Raw genomic sequence first — 21,887 nt, 5'->3', positions numbered from 1 at the left:
GAGAGCACAAGCGGGAGGAGCAGAGGAAAATAGAATCTCAAGCAGACTCTGCGGTGAGCACTGAGCGCAAAACCCAATGTCAGGCTCGATCTCATGACCCTGAGATCACGACCTGAGATGAAACCAAGAGTCTCATGCCTAACTGACTTCTTCCCTGTTTCATAAGTGAACTCTCCATATGCACTTGGGAATATTTCTGGGTTTTCTGTTATATTTCATTGTCTTTTATGCCACATTCTTTTCAGTGTAAAGGATCTGTAATGTTTTACTATCAAATAAAGCTAAACTCATCTCCTTTCTCTCCTTTATCAGCAATTTCCTGGCTATTCTTGCTTATTTATTTTTCATATGAGCATGACATTCACTTGTGTAGCTCCAGAAAAGATCTGGTATTTTAACTGTGGCTGTGTTGAATTTTTAAGTTGATTTAGGATTATTTGACATCTTTGAGTTCAAGTCTTCCTGTCCAAAAAACGTGGTATGTCTTTCCATTTGTTCAAGTCTATTTCTATATCTTTCAGGTTTTCCTAAGCTAGCATTTGTAATTTTTTTGTTATATTTATGTCTATAAATTTTAGCTTGTAGATCTAGGGTCTTATCTTCCATTATATATCACCTGACTGGTTATTGTATAATTGTAGGCTCTTGATTTCTGTCTATTAGTTTTATTTCCTACTACTTTATCGGACTTTTTTTTTCCTGAGATAATTTGGGTCTCTTGGGTTTTCTAGAGATTTCATGATTTCATATCTGCAAATAGGGATAGTTTTCCTTCTCTCGTCTTTTTTTATTTTTTTAAAGATTTTATTTATTTATTTGAGAGAGAGAGACACAGCGAGAGAGGGAACACAAGCAGGGGGAGTGGGAGAGGGAGAAGCAGCCTTCCCGCTGAGCAGGGAGCCTGATGCAGGGCTCGATCCCAGGACTCTGGGATCATGACCTGAGCCGAAGGCAGATGCTTAACTACTGAAAAACCCAGGCGCCCCTCGTCTGTCTATCTTTTCTGCCTTCTACCACGTCATGTCCAATATTTATGCCTCCATTAAGACTTGTCTAATTGTGTTAGCTAAAACCTCTAATACTAAATTGGGGGTTCCTGGGTGGCTCAGTCGGTCAAACGTCCCACTCTTGATCTCAGCTCAGGTCTTGACCTCAGGGTTTTGAGTTCAAACCTCACGTTGGGCTCCATGCTGGGCATGGAGTCTACTTTAAAAACAAAAACAAAAACAAAAACTAAATAATAATGGCAAATATGGATATTCTCATTTTGTTCCTGACTTTAACAGAAATGTTGATTCTCCTTCCTCATTAAGAAAGAAACTGGATTTTAGGCTGAGATACACATATTTCATGTGAAGATATACATATTTCCAGATCTACTTTACTGAGTGTGATGGTTAATTTTATGTGTCAGTTTGATTGGGCTTCAGGGATGCCCATATAGCTGGTAAAATAACATTTCAGGGTGTGTCTGTGAGGCTATCTCCAGAAGAGATTAGCATTTGAATGGTAGACTGAGTAAAGAAGATTGCCCTCACCAATGCAGGTGGGCATCATCTAATCTGAGGGGGCCTGAGTAGGAAAAAAAAGGCAGAAGAAGGGCAGATTTGCTGTCTTTGCTTGAACAATCTCCATCTTCTCCTGCCCTTGGACATCGGTACTCCTGCTTCTCGGGCTTTTGGACTCAGACTTACCCCATCAGCTCCCCTGGTTCTCAGGCTTTGACTCAGACTGAATTACATCATTGGCCCTCCTGGTTCTCCAGCTTACACACAGTAGTCATGGGACTTCTTGGTCTCCATAATTATGTGAGCCAATCCCTGTAATAAATCACCTTTCCCCCTCTCTCTCTATATATAAATATATAGATACAGATGTAGGTATAGATGATACAGACATAACCAATTGCTTCTGTTTCTCTGCAGAACTCCAACATATTGAGTCTTTAAAATTATGAATGTGGGGGCGCCTGGGGGCTCAGTCGTTGAGTGTCTGCCTTCGGCTCAGGTCATGATCCCGGGATCCTGGGATCGAGTCCCACATCAGGCTCCCTGCTCAGCAGGAAGCCTGCTTCTCCCTCTCCCACTCCCCCTGCTTGTGTTCCTGCTCTCGCTGTGTCTCTCTCTGTTGATTAAATAAATAAAATCTTTAAAAAAAATTATGAATGTGTGTTGAATTCTGTCGAATGCCTCTTAAGTGTCTATAAAGATGATCCTATGATATTTCCTCTCGGATTTATTAACATAATTAAATATATTAATACACTTCCCAGCATAGTACTATTCTTCCACTCCTGGAATAAATCCCATTTTGTTTTAATCTGATCTTGCATTTTGTTGCTGGCATTTCACTTATAATCTTTATGTAGATATTCATAAGTAAGATTGTTCTGGAGGATATTTTTAGTTAAGTTGTTGTTATCTGTATTATACTTATCTCTGAAAAAGAATTTGGAAGTTTTCATTCTTTTCTTATTTTCTAGAAGAACTTGGTACAAAAGTTTTTTCCAGGTTTGATAGAATTCTCCTATGAGAGCATCTGGATGGAAGCCTTTCGGTGAGAGAGCTCTTTGAAAACTTCCCTATCCATTCTGTGGAATTTAGTATGTTTCGATTTTCTATCTTTTTTAAAATTTTATTTTATTTTATTATGTTATGTCACTATACAGTACATCATTAGTTTTTTATGTAATGTTATCAATTTTCTATCTTTACTGGGATCCAGTTTTTGTTGATTTGTTTTGCTTTATTTTTTGTCAATTTTTAAAGTGTATAACTCGGTGGTTTTTAGTAAATTCACAATAGTAAGCAGCCACTACCCCTACCTAATCCTAGAAGAGTTCCATCACCCCAGAAAGGATCCCAGACCTGTTAGTCCCTTCTCGTTCCCTTCCCCTCACCTCCTCGGAATCACTAACTACTGCCCCTCTCTATGGATTTGCCTACTATGGACAGTTCCTAGAAGTGTCATACCACACATGGCCTCCTGTGTCTGGCATCTTCCACTTGGCATAGTATCTCCCAGACTCACCCACCTTGTAGCACGTGTCAGTTCTTCATTCCCCTTTGTGACTGAAGAGTATTCCAGTGTATGGATACACCACATTTTGTTTATCCATTCATCAGTGGATGGACACTTGAGTTTCCCCTTTTTGGCTATTAGGAATAATGCTGCTATGAACATTCATGTGCAAGTTTTTGTGTGAATATAATTTTTCATTTCTCTTGGGTATATGCCTAGGAATGAAATTTCTGGGTCATATGGTAACTCTGTGTTTTAACTTTCTTGAGGAACTACAAAACTATTTCTGAAAGTGGCTGCACCATTTCACATTCCCACCAGCAGCATATGAGGGCTCTAATTTCTCCACATCTTCACTAACATTCATTATTTTACATAAAAAAAAATTATAGCCACCCTAGCACTTCTTTATGGTTTTGATTTGTATTCCTCTAACAACTAATGATGTTTGGCATATTTTCATGTGCATATTGGCCATTAAGTATGTTCTTTGGAGAAAGGTCTATTCAAATCCTTTATCCACTTTTTAATTATTTGTATTTTTATTATTGAGTTGTAAGAGCTCTTTGTATATTCTGGATGCTGACATATGATTTGCAAATATTTTCTCCCCCTCCTGTGACTGACTTTCTATTTTCTTTATGGTAAAAAACAAGTTTTTAATTTTGATTTAGTCCAATGTATCTGTTTTTTTTTCCTTCGGTTACTTATGCTTTAGGTGTCATATCTAAGAAATCACTGACTAATCTTTGGTCACAAAGACTTACACCTATGTTTTCTTCTAGAGTTTTATAGTTTCAGGTCCCAGTGTAGGTCTCTTATTTACTTTGAGATAGTTTTTGTATATGGTATGTGGCAGGTGACCAATTTCATTTATTTGCATGGGAATATCCTGCTGTCCTAGCACCATTTGGTGAAAATATTCTTTCTCCATTGAATTGACTTGCCAACTTTGTTGAAGATCAATTGACCATAAATGTAAAGGTTTATTTCCAAACTCTCAACTTTGTTCCATTGCAGTACATGGGTAAACCTCATATCATAGAGTCTTGACTACTAAAGTTTTGTTTATTTTTTTTAAGTTTTTTTAAAAAAGATTTTATTTATTTGACAGAGAGAGATAGCGAGAGAGGGAACACAAGCAGGGGGGAGCTGGAGAGGGAGAAGCAGGCTCCCCGCTGAGCAGGGAGCCCGACGTGGGGCTTGATCCCAGGACCCCAAGATCATGACCTGAGCCAAAAGCAGACACTTAACCGACTGAGACACCCAGGTGCCCCAGCTATAGCTTTGTTTAAATATTGAAATTGGGAAGTGTGAATTCGACTTTGTTCTTCCTTTCTGAGATTGTTTGTGGCTGTTCTAGGTGCCTTGCAATTCCATATAAATTTTAGGATCAGCTTGTCGATTATTGAAAAAAAAATTAAAAGGCAGCTGGGATTTTGATAGGGATTATGTTGAATCAGTTGGTTGATTTGGGAAGTATTGCCAGCTTAACGATAGTAAGTGTTCCAATCCAGGTGTACAAGTTTTGACAAATTATATTCTACTAGAAAATTGCCCTTTACAGCTAGATTTTCAAATGTGCTTGTATAGACTTGTACAAACTACTCTCATAATATGTTTAGATTTCCTCTGTTTTGATTGTCATTTCACCCCAGTCATTGGTGCCTTTTTGTGTTTTCTCAAAAAAAAAAAAATGCCAGTGACTTTTTTTTTTTAACCTTTCACAAAGAACAAGCCTTTCATTTTATTTATTAGTTCCTACGTTTCCCTGTTTCCCGGTGCCATTATGCTTTTATCTTCACCAATCCCTCCCTTCTGCTCTCTCTCACCTTACTCTTTTTCTCTAGCTTTTTGAATTGAATATTCTATTCATTTTCTTATGCTGCTATTTTGCTTGATATAGGCATTCATGAGTTTTGATTTGGTTGTATCTCATGGATTCTAATGCCATTTCCATTTTCATATCTCATTTCCATTATAGTTACTTTCCAGAAGTTTTCAATTTCATTGTCCTAAAACTTCCCCTTTGACCTAAGAGTTGTTATAGACTTTAAAATTTTTTTCCAGATTGAGCTACAGATTTGGATGTGCATGAGATTTCCCAGGAAAGGGTATAAAGTGAAAAGAGAGATGGGGATGAACCTCCTGGGACATTAATAAGTCATCCAGAGGCATAGTTGTCCCCAAAAGGAGCTGAGAAGGAAGAACTGGAGATGTTGGATGAAAACAGAAGGTGAACTCAGGGAAGACAAGGGAAGAGACAACTGGTGACCTCAGGAGACACAGTGTGAATGGGAATGGGGATGGAGGTAGAAGTCAAATTACAAATTGCACATGAAGAATGAACAGAGTGAAGGTTCTCAATAAAAGCAAACTCTTTTTCTTTTTTTTTTTTTTTAAGATTTTATTTATTTATTTGACAGAGAGAGACGCAGCAAGAGAGGGAACACAAGTGGGGGAGTGGGAGAGGGAGAAGCAGGCTTCCCGTGGAGCAGGGAGCCCAATGCGGGGCTCGATCCCAGGATCCCGGGATCATGACCTGAGCCAAAGGCAGACACTTAACAGCTGAGCCACCCAGGCACCCCGCAAACTCTCTTTCTTATCAAGATTCTTAACTATGAAGAGAAAGACAATGATAGGGCATTAGCTGGGGGGTTTAGTGGGTAGAAGTTTTTTTGTTTTATATGAAAGACATGTATGTAGTGGGATATTTTGCAATGACAATGAAAGCCTTTCCATCCAATTCATGGTACCCTTTCCCCCCAACCAAGGTGGCTAGCGCATTCCATGTTCACTGCCTCAGGGAGAGGAGAACTCAGCACAATACAGAGATCAGGGTGAATGCCAAGGAAAGCTGACTTACTCGTGAGTGCGTGGCTCGGCACTCATACTATCCATGCCTGCCCCTCTGCAGACTTCCGTGTTTCTGCTTTGCGTTAGGCCGTGGGTTCAGGAGAGCCACTGGGTCTCCTTAGGTTGGAGAGCTTTCGGTGCTCTAAGAGCCACGGTCCTGCCGCTCTTCTGCATGCCGTCTGGGACTATCTGGGTGATGAGGCAGCTCTGTGAGGCCACCACACACACACACACTGTCAGCCAACTTTTCCCCAACCTCTAATTAAGATTCCTTTGAGCAGAGCATGGGAATTCCTCTTGCCCCATATCCTTGTTTGTACCTGCTGCTGAAAGAATTTGTGTCACCAAGTGGTGCTTGGGTGGCTCAGTCGTTAAGCGTCTGCCTTCGGCTCAGGTCATGATCCCAGGGCCCTGGGATCGAGTCCTGCATCGGGCTCCCTGCTCAGCGGGAAGCCTGCTTCTCCCTCTCCCACTCCCCCTGCTTGTGTTCCCTCTCTCGCTGTGTCTCTCTCTCTCAAATAAATAAATAAAATCTTAAAAAAAAAAAAAAAAGAATTTGTGTCAACGAAGCTTGTTGGAAGTCCCTGTTCAAGTCTTTGCTCATTTCTCTCTGTGTGGGGTTTTTTTTAGAAGGTCCCAGGTGATTCTAGTGTGCCCTCAGAACTGGAAACTACTGCTCTAGTCTATGTGCCAATCTATCTACCATCCTATAGCTACAGTTTTCTTTCTAAAAGCCCAAATCTGTTACTTTTCTGCACTTAAGGATTTCTACCACTCACATAACAAAATCCAGGCTCTGTAGGGCACACACAAGACCATTCACTGAATGGCCCCAACCCACCTTTACACCTTCATTTCTAATAACTCCACAAATGAGTAACATACACTCTGCTAACATTATTGGCACTGACTATAGACAAAAGACAATGCTGTGCACATTAAAGAGTCCAAACATTACATTTTGTCTTCAACATGTTTTTAACTTAGGAGAGGCAAGAAAAATAAGCTCTTCGTGAAAAACAAAAATAATTTTAGAGTTGGGTGAGCAAAGGAAAGATGGCCAAAATAAGCTCTCAGTGAAAGGCTGGAAACTATTACAAAATGCACCGGTAGTTTTCAGAAAAAAAAATAGACATTTGAGTATCACTTCTCAGTAATTCAGAAAATGAAACAGAAGAAGGCTACGGGTTAGGAGCTGGTGTAGCTACCATGCCTTTAAATTAACCAGAAGCCGACTTGAATTACAGCACTTGCAGCCTGGCTTCTGGCCTGGTTTCATCACTGCATTATGCAGTGACACTTCCAAACACTTGTTTCGGAGTCCCTCAAAGACACAAATAACGAATTCCCATGCTCCTTGGGACCCTGCTAACGTAACCAAATCTCCCTTTCACAGCCACTCTAATAGCATCCAGAACAGTCCCGTCTTTCTCACCTCCCCCAGGGAAAGAACAGATTTAGACATCTGGCCGAGCTTTGCGCAGTGGCAGTATCGTAGCCAATGAGGTTTATCCGAGGCGCGACTATTGCTAATAGACATCTGGCCGTACTATCTCTACAGATGAAACGGATGACGTTTCTGCCGCTCCCTCTGTGTAGAATTTGTAGAACACTGAATTCCATGGCCACAATGGACAGTGGTCCGGACGGAGTCACTTGCGCTGTGTATGACACAGAACCACTGGTTACTAACCCCTACTGCCCTCCTCACTTCCCCCAAGGAGATCTGGGGCAATTTCAAACACCTCCCAGACTTTTTTATGCAACCACAAATATATCTGATCTCCACAGCTTGTGATTCATGGGGTCAGCCATAAAGGGAGACATTTTTCACGTCATGCTTGACAGGAGTAGCAAACAATGATGGCTCTTCCTGTAGTCACCATCAGCCCTCTTCAGCCAGCTACAACCTAGGACATAGCTTGCTAAGATATCTAGGGGCCCCAAACCCTTCCTTGGGTTCCTGTGGAGAAAACTCAATAATGCTACTCTGCGAGAATAACGGCCACCACTACAACAAACACCAGCATCCCATGGCTTACTACACCTACGGAGGTGGCTTCTGTTAGATCCAAAATGGGTTTTCCTGATCGAAGAATGGCTTTGTTCCAAAGAATCATTCAGGGACACAGCTCCTTCCATCTTGTGGTTCCATCAATTTCAACACATGGTTTCCAACATCACTCGGCTTGTATGTGTCCAACCAGAAGGGGAGAAAACATGGAGGACCACATGGGAGGTTTTTAAGGATCAGGTCTAAAAGTGGCACACATCACTGCCACCTCCATTCCACTGGCCAAAACTCTACCTCAACCATACTTCCCAGCCTCGCTCTATCTTCAAGGGAGTGTGGGAATTATAGTTTCGCTATGTGCTCAGGAAGAGAGGTAATAAAATTAGCCTACCCAATCTCTACCACAGTCAACCACCATGGCATGAATCACTAGCACTACCAGGGACGAGGAGAATTAGTAGCACTACTGGCCTAGATATTGGGTTGAAATGGCCTAATATGAGGCTTATACAACCTCATCAGGATTTAGGGGTAACTGTACCAGATAGGGAGCAATCCGCAGTCCTTGTGAGAGTTCCTTAACATGCAGGTTGTGGTGCTTTGTACCATTTGACCTGCTTCCCTAGGCATAGCTGTTTTAACCAGAGATGGTGACTTAACCAAATATGATCTCTCTCCACAGGCCTACAACAGAAAGCCCTATGACACTATCATTAGCACTCTGCTCCATCATTATTTTATTTTACCATATTTTATTTCCTATGTTAACGAGAACAGTTGAAGCTGCAGGAATGTGAACCTGGAAGCCACAGAGGGTACACACCCAGAGGCCCCAGAAAGTACACCCCCTGAGACCACCAATCCTCAGCCTCTGGCTCCTGATGTTTATGGCCATACACCAAAATTCGTACTTGATCTAGACAATACGACAAACACAACAGACAGATATCTATAATCCAGAGTCAAGCAAGTCGGCCTCCAAAGCTATTAAATGCAGAAAAGGTCCTCTTTATCACACAGCAAATGAAGTGCCTTAACAGGGTAGTCCGAATCCAAGAGTTATTTGTCTGTCACGTGCTATCCTATTAATCAACTCCCATTTATAAAGCCTGGGGTATGGTTTACTGAGCTTTCTGATGCCCTCCAATACACTAAAGCTTAGTGCATTTATGCACTTAGACTAAGAATAAACTGGAAAGCTACATCCATTCTGGACTCCTGAATGCTACTGAGAAGTCATTAAAATGAACTTCATCACGGCCTTGATCCTTGTTCCCTTGATCCCAACCCAAGGGAACAGTACCATACAATGAAAGTATGCAACCATTTGAGTATAAAAGGGGGGGTAAGAAAATAATATATATGTATGCATAGAATATTTCTGGAGTGATTCCTAGAAATTAGTACTTTAGTTGCTAATACTTCGGAGGGGTCCTGGATGGCTGGTGGAAGGGAGTTAGACAAACTTTTATCTGCACTTTGTTCTCTTCGAATTTTTAACCATATAAATATATTATCTATGTAAAAAATGTTTTTTTTAAAGATTTATTTATTTTGAGAGAGAGAGAGAGAATGAGCAAGGGGGGCTGGGGGCAGGAGCAGAGGGAGAACTTCCTGCTGAGCGCAGAGCCCCAGGCTGGGCTCGATCCCAAGACCCTGAGATCGTGACCTGAGCCAAAATTAAGAGTCAGCCACTCAATCGACTGAGTCACCCAAACACCCCTAAAAAATGTACTTTTAATTTTAATCCCCTTTACTGATTACTCCCTTCATATCCTGTCACCAAGATCCACTATTCTCCCTTGCATCTTTCTTCCCCCTTACCATCTTTGACCAGCTCCCCTTCCTGTGACAGTGAGAGTGGGTTTCTGAGTCTGTTCAGGCTGCTCTAAAAAAATACCATAAATTGAATGCTTATAAATGACTAACATTTATTTCTTTTAGTTCTGGAGGCTGGGAAGTCCAAGGTCCTGGTGCAGGCAGATTCAGTGTGGTGAGAATGTGCTCCCTAGATAGTGTCTTTTTGCCGGAACCTCACTTGGCAGAGGAACAGGTAGCTCCCAGGCCTCTTTTGTTAGGGCGTTGATCCCACCCACGAAGGCTCTGCTTTTATGACCTAAGCATCTCTCAAAGGCTCCACCTCCTAATACTATCACAGTGGGAGTTAGGATTTCAACACATGAAATTGTGTGTGTGGGGGGGGTGGATACAAGGATTCAGACCATAGCAGTTTCTTATTCATCCCACCACACCCCACCATTCTACTATCAGAACCTAATTATGTAGATTGAGACACCCTATCTCCCAATAAGAAAAAAAATCTTCTTCTTCAGGAAAAGGCAAGAGAAAAGAATTTGGGCTTACAGGATTTATTTGCTGGCATTCTGAGAAAGGGCTACAGTCTTTGTCCAATTCCACATTAATAACTTTAGCCCTGACATAACAGTAGCATCATATTATAAGCAACCCAAATGGCCAAAAGTAGGAGATATGTTAAATTATGGTATAGTGGTACATCACAAGGTGTTCACCTTGCAGCCATTAACAATGAATACATAAACTTATATCATTCAAGTACAAAATATCTGAATATAAAGCAAACATCTTTTTTTTTTTTAAAGCCAGGACATTCTTTTTTTAAAAAAAGATTTTATTTATTTATTTTAGAGAAAGAGTGAGAAAGAGCATGAGAGGGGAGACGGTCAGAGGGTGAAGCAGACTCCCCATTGAGCAGGGAGCCCAATGCGGGACTCGATCCCGGGACTCCAGGATCATGACCTGAGCCGAAGGCAGTCGCTTAACCAGCTGAGCCACCCAGGCACCCTAAAGCAAACATCTTAAACACTAAAGAACTTGCAAAAATACCCAAGAGCCCTCTCTGAAAAAAAAAAAAAACAACAACAACAAAAACTGACAAGATGAGAATCCAGATGGCAGATACAAATCAAAGTACCAGAATGGAGGGGAAATGGTGGTCAGCAGTAATTTCATTCAAATATAGACAAAATATACTTTAAAATTTTGTTAATACTAAACAAAGTATGAGTATTCTACCTTGTCAGTGTAAAAATAATAATATAACTCAGATACATCAGGGGACTGAGAGAGGGAAAAAATGGAAGGAAATTTAAAAGTGCTAACGTCAACTGACACTTTTTACACACAGTATGGGACGCCTGGGTGGCACAGTCAGGTGAACGTCTGCCTCTTGATTTTGGCTCAGGTCATGATCTCAGGGTCATGAGGTCCAGCCTGGAGTCGGGCTCCGCCATCAGCGAGGAGTCTGCTTGTCCCTCTCCCTCTGCTCCTACCCCCCTCTCTCTCTCTCTAAATTAAAAAATAAAAAATAAATTTAAAGAAAGAACACACACAGTGACTACAACCTCTTAACGTTTTCCTCATTATCTTCTCTGAATTTAAAATAATATCTCTCATGACCAGGAAACACTTGAGATTCCGTAATTTCTTTAATTTAAATTTATTTTTTTCTTTTGTTAATTCAAGGAAAATTAAATTAATACTTTTTTTTAAAGTATGATCTTACTTTTATAGGCTAGTCTCTTCCTTTGTGCATTTAATAAATGTATGTATACTGGGCACCTACTATGCACCAAACACAGTCTTAGGTGCTGAAATACAGCAGTGAGCAAAACAGACAGAAGGTCCTGCCCTCAAGGAGATTATATTCTAGATTTTTTTCTTCCATATGTTTTCTTTTTCCTTTCTTCCCATTCCTTCTCCTTCCTTTCTTATCAACTCCCCACCCTTCTAACCATGTATCTTATTACACATGGGTAAAAAAGACATCTAGAACTACACTTGTATAACATTAACAACTGTTCTTTCAGGAGGTAGGATTTAGGATGATTTTTTAAACTTTAAGTGATTATTTAATCACAGTTCATCAAAAGGGCCATTATAAGTAAACCAATTTTTTTAAAGATTGAATAAGAGAGAGAGAGAGACCACATGTGCTAGTGAGCTGGGGGAGGGGCAGAGGGAGAGGGAGACAAGCAGACACCCCGCTGAGCAGGGACACCCCTCCAAACACACACACGCTCAGGGCTTAATCCCAGGACCCTGAGATAACAACCCGAGCCAATATCAAGAGTTGGACACTCAACACACTTAACCAACTGAGCCACCCACGTCCCCATAAGCAAACCAATTTTTCACAAAGCAACTGGAAAGTGAGATGGCGAAAAGACAAGGTATAAATCACTCTTGAAAAAATATTTGTTATTATGAGTAATTGTGAAATATTACAGAAAAAGTACAGAAAAAATATAACAGCCATATATCCAATACTGAGATTTAACCAGTGCTAACCTTTTGCCACATTTGCTTCAGACTTTTTCCATAAGAATAAAACATGGCAGAAAACAGCTAAAGTCCCGCTCTCCATCCCTTCCCCCTGTGTCTTCAGATGCCACCACTATTCTGAGGATAATATTTATCATTCCCATGCATGTCATTGTATTCATAAACAAGAGACACTACTATTTTATAGGTTTAAAATTTACATATATTGTATCAGAATGTTTGCTTCCTTCTATAATTTTTTTAACTCGACATTGTTCTTAAAATTTATCCAAGTTATACTCTAGTCTAGTTCATCATACCTTTCACTCATATGTGTGAACTATGTATAAATGGACCCCAGTTTTTACAATTAATTCCCTATCAAGGGGTCTATAGGTCCAACAATTCCATTCCTCTTTTACACTGTTTTTCCATCGCATAAATACAGACCCATTAACCTGCACAGTTTTTCAAAAGCTCTTTTGAGTCTCAAGCTTTCTCAGGTAATAATTGTTTAGGGAAACTGCCCATGCAATCTCTCCATATTGCTCACCCTTTTTACTACCTGATTAAATGTATTGTGAAATGTTGTTATTAACTTATCTTCAAACATAGTATTAAATCTGAAGAGGTAGAAATAATATTTATGGTATGTCCAGTCTTCTTTGGAAGAGTGATCCCTAATCCATCATAAAGCGGTTCTTATTACCTACTTCTTATTGAATTTTAGACAAGACCTAATACACTCAAAGTTCCTGCCAACTGCTTAAGAAACTCAAGTCTCCTTATCAGTGTAAAAGATGAACAGTGGGTGTTGTGTGCCTCAGACACTCATGCTGAGTTGAGATGGAAGCACTGAAAAAGAGACTCACTGCATTAGCAGGAGGACACCTGGGGCTGCTGGGCTACAAAAAGTTTGCTCAAAGACGAAGAAAACAACAAGAAAATATTAGGAAAAATCTCCCATAGTGGAGGCAAGAATAAAGTAAACACAGAATAGTCTAGAATACCATGCAAAGGCACTGAAACATAGCAAGGGCACAGAGAGGCGTAGTTGGGGAAAGGGGGATGACCAGCACTTTTATTCCAGGATTGGACCCTACATCATCTTGGCACACCATATTCTTGAGGATCAATCCATTCTGGAATTGATTAGAATGGAGTGTTAAAAACATATATAACTTGATCTGACCTTATATACTTTTCAAAAACTCTTTCATATTTTTCCATTTGCTACTCTTAACACTCCTGTGGTTTAAGTGATGCAGGTATAAGGAAAATGAATAAAAAGAGAGTGACACATAAAAATCCAATCATAGTAATCAAAACAGTATGGTACTGGCATAAAAACAAACACATACATCAGTAGAACAGGATAGAGAGGCAAGAATATGTGATGGAGAAAAGACAGTCTTTTCAATAAATTGCATTGGGAAAACTAGACACCTACATGCAAAAAAGATGAAACTGGACCACTTTCTTACACCACATTTAAGAAAACCCCCTAAAAATGGATTAAACCTAAATGTAAAATCTGAAACCATAAAACTCCCAGAAGAAAACAGAGGCAGTAATCTCTTGGACATTGCCCTTAGCAACATTTTTATAGATATATCTCCTCTGGCAAGGGAAACAAAAGCAAAAATAAACTATTGGAACTGTGCCAAAATAAAAATCTTTTTCACTGTGAAGAAAACCATCAACAAAAACAGAAGTGCAGCCTAGCGAATGACAGAAGATATTTGCAACTGACAGATCTAATAAGGGGTTAATATCCAAAATATATAAAGAATTTATACAATGGAACACCAAAAAACCCCCAGATAATCTGATTAAAATGGGCAGAGGACCTAACTAGATATTTTTTCCTGAAGACATACAGATGGCCAACAGGCACATGAAAAGTTGCTCAGGGAAATGCAAATCAAAACCACAATGAAATACCACCTCACACCAATCAGAATGGCTAATCTCAGAAAGACAAAAAAGGACAAGTGTTGGCAAAAAAGGAGAGAAAAGGGAACCCTCATGCAGTGTTGGTAGGAATGTAAATTGGTGCAACTACTATAGAAAACAGTAAGAGACCCTCAAAAAATTAAAAATAGAAATACCATATGTTCCAGCAGTTTTACTACTGGGTATTTATCCAAAGAAATCAAAACACTAAGTCAAAAAGATATCTGCACCCCCATGTTTACTGCAGCATTTTTTTACAAGAGCCAAGATATGGAAGCAACCCAAGTGTCCATCAATAGATGAATGGATAGAGAAGATGGGATACACACACACACAGGAACATTTCTTAGCCATACAAAAAATGAAATCTTGGGCGCCTGGGTGGCTCAGATGGTTAAGCGTCTGCCTTCGGCTCAGGTCATGATCCCAGGGTCCTGGGATCGAGTCCCGCATCGGGCTCCCTGCTCCTCGGGAGCCTGCTTCTCCCTCTGCCTCTCTCTCTTTCTGTCTCTCATGAATGAATAAATAAAATCTTTAAAAAAAAAAAAATGAAATCTTGCCATTTGCAACAACATGAATAGACCTAGAAGGTATTATCTAAGTGAGATGAGTCAGACAAGAGAAAGACAAATACCATATGATTTCACTTATATGTGGAATCTAAAAAGCAAAGCAAATGAACAAACAAACAAAAACGAAACAGACTCTTAAATACAGAGAACAAATTGGTGGTTGCCAAAAAGGAGGTGGGGGGGAGGGTGGATACAACAGGTGAAGGAGATTAAGGGGTACAAACTTCCAGTTATAAAATAAATAACAAATGAAAAGAACAGTATAGGGAATTAGTCAATAATATTGTAATAAAGTAAAAAAAATCGACGATAGAGCCAGCAACTGACTCCACCAACTTCTAGTATACTTTTATTCTGTTAGAGTCAAAGATGAAAGAACATACATTACAAAAAACTAGACTGGTTTGTGATTCAGATTTGAGTGACGTTCAAATTAAATTTATCAGCTACATGGAAAAATTAATTCACTTTTTTACTTTAGAGACATTCCTTGTGGAATGTTGTTTTTTTCTTTTTTACCATACTAGCTTTATTCAGGCCAACTTAAATTTATTCTATTAAAACTACTCTGATGACTTTTGTTTGTTTCCAAAAGTCAAATCCATATTCATTTTTTTTAAGATTTTATTTATTTATTTGACAGAGAGACACACAGCGAGAGAGGGAACACAAGCAGGGAGGAGTGATAGAGGGAGAAGTAGGCTTCCTGCCGAGCAAGGAGCCCAGTGTGGGACCCGATCCCAGGACCCTAGGACCACGGCCTGAGCCAAAGGCAGACGCCTAACAACTGAGTCACCCAGGCGCCCTCAAAAGTCAAATCCATATTCAAATGGTGTGTAATTTAACCATTTTTTTAAAGTTTCTGAACACCAGAAAGTAAAAGTAGTCAAAAGACAGATGGCATACATTTCACACACTATGGCTGAGATCTTTAATATATAAAAAGATAAATAATTCAATAAAAAATGGGAAAGGCCATGAACTGCCAGTTCAAACAAAAGGAAATATAAATCACTTTTATTTTTTTATTTTTATTTTTTTTAAGATTTTATTTATTTGACAGAGAGAGACACAGTGAAAGAGGGAACACAAGCAGGGGGAGTGGGAGAGGGAGAAGCAGGCTTCCCGCCAAGCAGGGAGCCCGATGCGGGGCTCCATCCCAGGACCCTGGGATCATGACCTGAGCAGAAGGCAGACACTTAATGACTGAGCCACCCAGGCATCCTTATAAATCATTTTTAGACATACAGAAAGATGTCCATATTAGAGAAATGAAATTAACACTGAGTTTCTATTTTTCAGGTATCACATTAGCAAAAATTCTAAAGTTTGATAATTAACTTTGTTTGAGAGAGAGTAGGGAAATAGGCACACTCATAAAATGAAGTGAGAGAATACATTGTCAATATAGCGACCTCTAGCAAAAATATTCATGCACTTTGATATACGTCCAAGAATTTATCCTAAAGAAAAATTCTCACTTTTGCAAAATAACATGCACAGTAAGATATTCTCAGCAACATGGACTAGCATAACAAGAGCCTGGAAACAACCTAAATACCCATTGAGAGGAGATTAATTAAGTATATTATGTTTCATCCATACAATGAAATGAGGAAACTCTTATGTACTAATAAAGAATAATCACAAAGTTATGGTAAGTAAAAAAAGCAAAGTACAGAATAGTTTCTCACCACTTATGTAAAAACATACACACACATCCTATAACTCAACATCAAAAAAAAAAATACAATTTAAAAATGGGCAAAGGGCTTAAACAGACATTTCTCCACAGAAGATGTACACATGCAAAATGCTCAACATCATTACTCATTAGGCAAATACAAATCAAAACCACAACAGGATACCACTTTACACCCATTACGATAAAGATGACAAGCAGAAAATAACAAGTGTTGGTTAAGGACATGGAGAAATTGGAATCTTTGCGCTTTGCTGGTAGAAATGTAAAGTGATACAGTTCCTGGAGAAAACAGTATGGTGGTCTCTTCAAAAATTAAACATAGAATGACTATATGATCTACCAATTCTGCTGCTGGGTAGACATCCAAAAGAACTGAAAGCAGAAACCTGAACAAATATTTGTTCACCAATGTTCATATAGCAATATTGTTCAAAAAGCCAAAAGGCGGTAACAACCCAAATGTCCATGAACAGAGGGATGGATAAACAATATGGTATATATGTACAGTAGAGTACTATGCAACCTTAAGAAGGAGTGAAATTCTGACACATGCCACAACATGGATGAACCTTAAAGACATTACGCTAAAAGAAATAAGCCAGACACAAAAGGGCAAATGTATGACTTCACTTATATGAGGTACCTAGAATAGTTAAACTCATAGAAACAGGAAGTAAAATAGTGGTTACCAGGATTGAGGGAGAGGAGGAATGAGGAGTTATTGTTTAAAAGGTACAGAGTTGGGGCACCTGGGTGGCTCAGTTGGTTGGGTGCCTGGCTCTTGGTTTCCGCTCAGGTCATGGTCTTGGGGTCGTGGGATCAAGCCCTGCATAGGGCTCCATGCTCAGCACAGAGCCTGCTTGTCCCTCTCCCTCTGTTTCTCCCCACCACTCACACTCTCTCTCAAATAAATAAATAAAATCTTCAGAAAAAAAAGTTAAAAGGTACAGAGTTTTGGTATGGGAAGATGAAAAATTTCTAGGACCATGGCCTGAGCCAAAGGCAGACGCCTAACAACTGAGATGGATAGCAGTAATGTAAATGTACTAAAGTCACTAAACTATACACTTAAAAATGGTTAAAATGTTAAATTTTATGTTATATATACTTAACACAATAAAACACACATACACACACACACACTTGTATTTGCATGGACTTTCTCTGGAAAAAACCTGTAACAACTCTTGCCTTTAAAAATAGGAACTGGATAGGGCACTTGGGTGCCGAGTCAGTTAAGTGTCCGGCTCTTGGTTTCAGTTCAGGTCATGATCTCAAGGTCCTGAAATGGAGCCCCACGTCAGGCTCCACGCTCAGCATGGAGTCTGTTTGTCCCTATCCTTCTGCCCTTCCCCCTGCTTGTGCTCATGCTCTCTTTCTCTTTACTCTTTCTCAAATAAATAAATAAAATCTTAAAAAAAAGAGGACTGGATAGCCAGGAGTTAGAGGTGAAAAGATGTATCCGTCACTACTTTTTGTACCTTTAGAATCTTACCCCATGTCTATATATTATCTATTCCAAAACTTCATTTTCAATCAGTCTTTTGATTGAAATCTCAACACAGAGCAGGAAAATGTATGTAAGTCAAAAGGTATTATGTTCTAGGTTTTATATGAGGCAAATTAAAATGCCCCCAATTAGTGTTATTTTTTAAAAACCTGCCTCGATGTTTTTCAAGGTGCCAACTTTCAAAAACTATTTAACAAGGAAAATGAACTACTTCAAAACTTAAAAGATCAAAACAGAATGCACAGAAATACGTAAAAAATTCTTATGAGAGGTTTGTTATGTATAATTACTAATCCAGAGTAAATAGAAGAAAAACAACTCTAAATTGTTTACTTTAAGAATATAAAGTGTACTACTACTAATAATCCCTAATTTGTTCCAAGTTTTAAATCCCAAGCTAATTTGTTCTGAGCTAATATTGTTCTAAGAGCTTTAAAAATGTCCACTGACAACAGTGGTTCTCATATTTTTGGGTTTTAGAACTCCTTTTGCGTTCTTAAAAATGATAAGAAATCCTCAGAAAGCCTTTCCTTATGTGAGTTGTATTTTTAAAAATATTTTAAAAATATTTTTAAAAAATTTTTAAATATTCACTTAGAAATCTTTTTAAAATACTTCAAATTTTTCATTCAAAAATAACAAATCCATTACAAGTGTAGGTCAATAACATAATTTTATGAAAAATAACTATATTTTCCACAAGAACAAATTTAATTAGAAGAATGGCACCATTTTACATGTTTGCAAATCTCTGTAATGTCTGGCTTAACAGAAGACAGCTGGATTCTCCTATCTGGTTTGGCATCCAATCTGTTGCAATATCACACATCATGTAGCTTTTCAAAAACTCCAATATATACTTGTGAAAAAATGAGAATGAAAATAGCAAATACTGCCTTAGATTTATTATAAAAATAGTTTTGACTTCCCAGACCCCTGAAAGGGTCCTTCCTATGAGGTGAAGGTGAAAATTAAGTTACTTAGTCAGAGAGCCAGGAGTGGAGCCCAGGGGGGTCTGATTCTGGACCCCAGGGTTGCCCCTCGGAGCCAGGAGGAGAGCAGCAGGGAACCCTTTCATGATGTTTTATGTAGTGGTACAGTTTCAAATTCAATCTTTCAATTCGTGCAAAGCAGAGGTTGGGAGAAGGGAGAGTAACAGCCACAAAATTCATCTGTAAAGGGGCCCAGGTCTGTCCTACAAGGAAAATGGCATCTTACCTACAGGGTAGGGGAGACACAGCCAAATGTGCTGGAAGCCCCTCTAGGAACAGCTCTCTCCTGCCCAAACCAAGCCATTATCTATGTCTCACTCCATCCAATGCTTCTCTACACCACTTGAATTCTGCCTTCAATTCTTTTTTTTTTTTTCAGTTTTCTTGAGAAAAAAATCAACATATATCGATTGCTGTGTAAGTTTTTTTTTTTTTTAAAGATTTTATTTATTTGAGAGAGAGAATGAGATAGAGAGCATGAGAGGGGGGAGGGTCAGAGGGAGAAGCAGACTCCCCGCCGAGCAGGGAGCCCGATGCGGGACTCGATCCCGGGACTCCAGGATCATGACCTGAGCCGAAGGCAGTCGCCCAACCAACTGAGCCACCCAGGCGCCCCGTTTGCTGTGTAAGTTTAAGGCATACAGCATGATGGTCTGATTTATGTAGGTTGGGACATGATGACCACAAGAGGTTCAACTAACATTCATCTTCTTATACAGACACAATTAAAACATAAATAAGAAAAAAAAAGGGTCTCCTTGTGATGAGAACTCTTACGATTTACTTTCCTTGCAGTTTCCCTATAAACCATACAGCAGCGTCAGGTGTACTCAGCCTGTTGTACATTACATCCCTAGTACTCACCTTGTAACTAGACGTTTGCACCTTTTAACCAGCTCCCTCCAATTCCCCCTCCCCATCCTCCATGGCCAGTAACCACAAGTCTGATCTCTTCTGAGTTTTTTAGATTGTTCGTATTTAGATTCCACATATATGTGAAATCATAGGGTGTTTGTCTTTCTCTGACTTACTTCACTTAGCATATCCCCCAGGATTCAACCATGTTGTCACAAACGGCAGGATTTCCTCATTTTTATGGCTGAATAATATATATATATGTGTGTGTGTGTATACACAACTTCCTTATCCATTCATCTGTCAATGAACAATTGGGTTGTTTCTATGTCTTTTTTTTTTCAATTAAATGTTTTTCAATTAATTAAAATGTTTAAAAAGAAGAGTAATAAAGAGCCTAGCTCTATCAGATATTAAAGCACATTTTAAATTTACAGCAATTAGGGGTGCCTGGGTGGCTCAGATGGTTAAGCGTCTGCCTTTGGCTCAGGTCATGATCCCAGGATCCTGGGATCAAGTCCCGCGTCGGGCTCCCTGCTCAGCGGGGAGCCTGCTTCTCCCTCTGCCTCTCTCTCTCTGTGTCTCTTACAAATAAATAAATAAAATCTTAAAAAAAAAATTTGCAGCAATTAGGGGCACCTGGGTAGCTCAGTCGGTTGAGTGTCTGCCTTCAGCTCAGGTCATGATCTCAAGGTCCTGGGATCGAACCCCACATCGGGCTCCCTGCTCAGGGAGGGCATCTGCTTCTCCCTCTCCCTCTCCCTCTCCCTGCTGCTCCCCCTGCTTGTGCTCTCTCTCTCTCTCAAAGAAATAAATAAAATCTTTAAAAAAATAAATTTACAGCAATTAGTATTGGGTTGACCTAGCAGAAGACTGAAAGGTAAAGCAATAGATCAGAATACATAGCCCAAATTAGATTCAACTATAGAAAAGGCAATATATTATAAAGTAGGTGTAATAATTCATGATGTAAATAAAATAAACTGTTTAGCAATTTGGAGGGGAAAAAAGTCTATATTTAGACCTTCACTTTTAATCACATGCCAAAATAAATTCTAGCTAGATTAACTGTTTTTACAATAAAGAGTGGGCAGAGGCTGGGAAAGGCAGGACCAGATCTCATTCATCACTGTGCTCCCAGGGGCTCGTCCGGGGCTGCTGGGCAGCTGCCCAAACACAGGGAACTACCTTGAGCTCCGACTCTGCTGCTAGCCCCTTGTGCCCTCTTGGGCAAGTCACTTTGCTTCTCCGTCCCATAAAGTGGGCACAGTAATGACCCCAGCTGCACAAGAACACCCATTATGAGCTTCAGAGTACTATACAAATTAACAAAAGGAATGAAGACTAGGAAGCTACATCCATCCCTGTTGCTATGATTCGAATATGCGTAACATTAATATTTTAGTGAGAAAAATAATGCCAATTTTCTTTGTAATCTACTTAATAAAGTAGACAATTTAGGTTGTAAAAATATACACTTTCCCTTGGGGCCTCACGAAAATTTTTAAATTTTGAATGGGAAAAAGATGCATCCCATAAGCATGTCTATTTTTCCTGAATTAGCACTTTTACCCAAAAAAGACCTGGCATCAGTGCTCTAAGAGAGCTGGGAGGTTTTCTTTTCACTGCTTCTTTCATGCGGCCCAAAGGCAGGAGACAGGTCCAGGAGGTCCACGAAGGGTGAGGAGGGGAGGGGGAAGGGGGTAGCGGGGCACGGCAGAAGATTTAGAATTTTAAAACCCTGAAATGACCTTGAGCAAGCTATTTACCTTTTCTTTGTTTCCAGAAACTGGAGATGCCAACTCTTACCACACAATTAAAAGACTAAGATGAGGTCATACACATGAGCGCCCTGCACCCAATTACAGGTCTTTTGTCGGCCAGCAAGCCTTGAGTAAATGCTGGCTTCTCTTCTCTGCTGCCCTTCTCTCTCATAAAGCTCTCCTGGCCCTCCTCCCGCTTTCCCTGGCCTCTCTCACAGTCCCTCTCTCCCCTGCCCCCAGGAGAGCCCTGCAGCTTCAGTGAGGGGTCTGAGGCAAAGGCCATCCAGGGATTTGGTCACGCATGTCAAATGCTCCCCACCCCATCCCAAACCCTATCACGG

General features: G+C 39.8%; 1 protein-coding gene and 1 pseudogene across 3 annotated transcripts in view; one reads left to right on the top strand and one right to left on the bottom strand.

Moving 5' to 3' along the window:
• EFCAB2 (EF-hand calcium binding domain 2) overlaps positions 1 to 21,887 on the bottom strand; it is a 114,542-nt gene that overhangs the window by 33,683 nt on the left and 58,972 nt on the right. The window lies entirely within an intron of this gene.
• Positions 7,350 to 7,516, top strand: LOC118014636 (annotated as a pseudogene).

The sequence above is a fragment of the Mirounga leonina genome, unplaced genomic scaffold, assembly GCF_011800145.1.
Source record: "Mirounga leonina isolate KUSES-001 unplaced genomic scaffold, KU_Mleo_1.0 Mir_154, whole genome shotgun sequence".
In the NCBI taxonomy this organism is placed as follows: domain Eukaryota; kingdom Metazoa; phylum Chordata; class Mammalia; order Carnivora; family Phocidae; genus Mirounga; species Mirounga leonina.
This window is presented reverse-complemented; position numbering and strand designations above follow the sequence as displayed.